The sequence below is a fragment of the Austrofundulus limnaeus genome, unplaced genomic scaffold (assembly GCF_001266775.1).
Source record: "Austrofundulus limnaeus strain Quisiro unplaced genomic scaffold, Austrofundulus_limnaeus-1.0 Scaffold16, whole genome shotgun sequence".
Classification (NCBI taxonomy): domain Eukaryota; kingdom Metazoa; phylum Chordata; class Actinopteri; order Cyprinodontiformes; family Rivulidae; genus Austrofundulus; species Austrofundulus limnaeus.
Genome location: NW_013952418.1, coordinates 3,826,581 through 3,830,790, shown reverse-complemented (window position 1 = coordinate 3,830,790; position 4,210 = coordinate 3,826,581). Strand labels below are relative to the sequence as shown.

At 40.4% G+C, this 4,210-nt stretch overlaps 1 protein-coding gene across 8 annotated transcripts in view; it reads left to right on the top strand.

The window, feature by feature from the left end:
• Nucleotides 1-4,210, top strand: part of cbfa2t3 (CBFA2/RUNX1 partner transcriptional co-repressor 3) — a 159,907-nt gene that overhangs the window by 128,154 nt on the left and 27,543 nt on the right. Inside the window, exon 1 of one of the 8 annotated variants that reach the window (XM_014003075.1) lies at nt 3,691-4,163. The exons of the other annotated variants lie outside the window; for them this stretch is intronic. The gene's annotated coding sequence lies outside the window, so the exon portion shown is untranslated. Of the gene's footprint in view, nt 1-3,690; nt 4,164-4,210 lie in introns of those variants that run through there. 8 annotated transcript variants of the gene reach the window in all.

Below are 4,210 nucleotides of genomic sequence, written 5' to 3'. Positions count from 1 at the left end.
TTTTTGTTGTTTTGAAATTTTTGTTTTTAATTGAAATGAATAAACTATTAAACTAAAAACTAAAAAAAAAACTCGAATTTCAAGGAACAACCCATAATCTGGGTTATTAGATGATTATTTGATGGATTGATCCACAATTACAGAATTCATTACATCTTGAGTTGTGCGCAATCAATAACTTAATTTTGTTCAAAGCTAAATCGAAGACACATTTATTTAGTACTGCTTTTAGTACACTGTAGTGTTATTGTTATTTTCTACCAATGTTGTTGATTTTTAACTCTATTTCTTAATTTTTATAACTGAACTAATGAAAATCACTTTGGTTCAGTAGTCATTGTTGTAAAATGCTGTGTATGTAATGATTGGGAAAACAAGTTTCACTGATTTTCCAGACACCTGATRAGTTTTAAGGATTTTATTAAAGAATAAGCAGCTGGATCTGGAGCTCTACACAGGAGAGAATCAGGGTAGTGGCTTGTAAGTTTAGAGGAACAGATTTAGCTAAAAAAAAACAGCTACTAACCTTTTTAGAGTACGGGATGAGTTCTTGAAAGACTTTGAGAGTCTAGYATYTAATCCGGTGARGTCACTTCCGGGTTGCAGACTTGGGTCAAGTTTGTTTACTAGAAGGATTTCTGTGAAACAGACTTGGGTCATACATGAGATCAGAAGATGAAACCAGGTTTTTAGGAGAGGACCTATCTCTTTGTTGGGGTACACAGGAGAGGGTCAGAATCCAGAAGGCAGATGACTGAACAGTTCCGACAGGGGCGAAGACAGAAGGCAAAGTTCTGGAGGCGTAACCAGAGGTCAAAACCAGGATATCAGAGTCCATTACGGTACCGTTCAGGGGCGAGGCAGGAGACGTGAATCCAGAGAGCAGGAGCAGATTGTAGGCAGGAAGCAGGTAGACATGACATGACTGGATTTAAGCAGAGCACAGGCGTAGTTCATGGCAATGTAAATAAAATTTGATTGATTGATTGATTGATAACACTAAAAGCTATCAGCATCAGCTAACTAGACTTACAAAGTGTTTAGTGCAAATTAAAGCCAACAAGTTAAAGGCGACATACGTCAAATTATTTGCAACAGAACTGCCAAACTTGCTTTGGATTTACCAACTACAACTTGGTGGTCTTCATTCTCCTCTGGCTCTAGGTCAGACTCTGGCTTCAACATGTAAGGCTGAATGGACAAGTCACTATATAGTCGTAAACCCCTTTATCAAACTGGAATGGACCGGTCTGGAAGCAGGAGGGGAGCAAGGTGTGATGTGCCTCCTTTAGATTTAAAGAGACAGCCTCAAGACGAGTTGATCTGAGACACCTCAGAAAAGAAAGAGGGGCTTGTAGAGTTACAATAAGGAGGATTTCAGACCAAAGCACTGCAGTTCCACTTTATATAGACCCAAACTGAAGGACTTAAATGTGAAAAAGAAAGATTTAAAAGTGTGATATYTCTACTTTAAACATCTTCTCGCCTCTAACCTAACCACTGAGTCAGACTTTTTGACCCAATATTTGATCAAACCAACCCAATTCATCAACTGAGTTATGAAAACAACCCGTCAGCAGGTTGCAGAGGCAACAGGTCCAGGAGAGAAGCTCAGATGTATATTATAAGACCCCCAAATAAAATTAAACCAACTAAACTGGTGAAATTTGCACAATTTTTACCCTGTGTTTGTTTAAACTTGGTGGAATGTTAGAATATCTGCCTGCAGACACATTGTAGACTGTATTTGTGCATCAAAGTAAACACAAGGTGCAAATGTCTTCAAACTTTAAACCCAGTCCTTCAATTCAGACGAATGGAGAGCTTCTTTGTGAGTTTAACGCCCTATAGATGAAAGCAGGTTGCGTCTATTTATACCAGCCGCCCTCGTCTGCCTCTGTTCTGTGTGTTTATGTTCAGAGCGTCTGGCATGGGGGCAAACAGCAGAGTGCCCCTCGTGTTCTCGAGGATCACTGTCGATGGCCCTCGTGCAGCATATTCCGGCGCGGCGCTCTTTAAATACAGACACCAGCTGTTGAACGCTTCGACGTCAGCACTCAGAAAACAGGTTCACACAAGTGCCGAGGGGCCATCCAACGCAGGGGTTTTGTGGATGAGCACATGCAATGATAATATTTTAACACAATGGCTGATGAGTAGAATAGCTTTACACCGCAACTGCATGCAGGATTTGAAGCCAGGTAAACACACATAGAGGTCGTGGCTTTAGATCAAGGCTGTTCAACTAAACTGCTCCGGGGGCCACAGTTACTACAGGCTAACAGCTCAGTCATTATGTAAATAAGACAAGTAGTGCAAAGATCTGTCACCTTTGATATAGTTTATTTTGCTACATTTAATCATGAACACATTATACAGAACCTTATGTAATAAATGTAGTGATAAAATATAATCAAAAACAAAAAGAACACATTATGCCTCCTTTTTAAAGGGCCAATATTATGTGTTTCTCAGGCTAATATTTAAATACTATACCATAATAAAGTATCTATGTCACCTTTAGTTGTTATGAAAATGCTGTTTTAAGTTTATATAGCAAATAAACTTATCATCACTTCCTCTTCTAAACACCTTGAAATTGGCCTCTGTCTCTTTAAGAACCACCTTCCGCTTCTGTCCCGCCCATTTCAGTGCGGGGGGGGGGGGGGGGTCGCATGCGCCATGATGCAGTTTACTTGGCATCTGAAAATACATTTCCTCAAAGGTATTTAGAATCTGAAAAGAGCTTCACTGAGTGAGAAGTAGTTAGAAGCTCTGCAGACAGTTTAAGTTTCACTTTCAGTTTCACTCATTCTGTCGAGAGCCTGCCAGAGGCGTTTCTGGTCCCAAAAGGCGTTATGGTCCCCACCTGTCGTTTTGCTCCTCAGCATGGCTGCCTAWAAACGCTGCAGGACTTCTCATACGTATGAATGAGTCAGGGCAAGGCTTTGGGCATGTTTTTTATGAGAATATAACATTATAAGATGTTATAAAACTCAAAAAAGTAGATTTTACATGATATTGCCCCTTTAACACAAATAACATTTTAACATCTCTGACTTGCCAAATTTTTAAACCAATTTTGTTTTCACTTTCCATAGTTTTATCTTCAACTGCTTGTAGCTTTAACTTTCTTGAGTGTACATAGAAATGTTTTTTACCAGCTTCTAGACAAGATTCTGACGTTTCTGTAGATACCACATGTCTATGTCCAACTAAAATAAGTTATAATAATTAAAGTAGAAAACCGGCCATTTGGGCTTAAGAGATGGATGAACCAATTGGTGGGCCAAACTTTGGTCACTCGCGGGCCGGATGTGGCCCGTGGGCCACTAGTTGAATAGCCCTGCTTTAGATCCTTTGATGTGTGAGCTCATAATAGATTATCTCTTTAAGTCAGCAAGTAAAATGATTTAATGAACTGGTTTTATATCTGTTGCAAATTTGTCAATTAAAGCTAAATAAAATGTGTGTTAATGTCCAATTTTTCACATTAAACGCCTCAGTGAATATACTCATAATTTTCTTTTGAAAATTCTAATAAAAGAGCTCTTCCTCTGTGGTTCCCAATAACTATGCAGTAAAAGTCAGCTGCGAACAGAAAACTATCTTTAATGTAACATTTGTTTCATTGTTTGTTACTGGATAGTGGATGTTTATTGCGCTCTGTTACACTCGACTGTGGAAACGATCTTCTCAAAGGCTGAAAAAGTCATCGGGCTCTGCTCAGGTTTGCATTGCAGAAGGATCTCATTCCAGCAGCTGCTCTGACAGGCAGACAGGGATCCATAGATGGATAGATAGATAAGGAAGTTGGTGTGCAACGTTTTCTGCTTCACCGTGTTTTTATATATATATATATAAATATATATGACCACCACATGTGTTTATATGACCACCACATGATCTTAGGCCACACACACCGGCGGCTGTAACACATCCATCTTTTGTTGTGTTTTTCTTCAATCCCTCACCATCCATCCTTGGTGCACGGAGCGTGGCCTTGCCTTGTTTGGTCCTGGCAGGGAAGCCTCTGGTAGCGGGGACGGAGCGCTGCTGAAAGCCCGTCCACAGTGATGGACAGCAGCAGATCCAGCTGCACTTGTCGCTGGCTGTCAAACCGGCTGTCCGGGTCCTGGAAACAAGAAGAGACAGGCGGGGAGGTGTGTGTGTGTGTGTGTGTGTGTGTGTGTGTGTGTGTGTGTGTGTG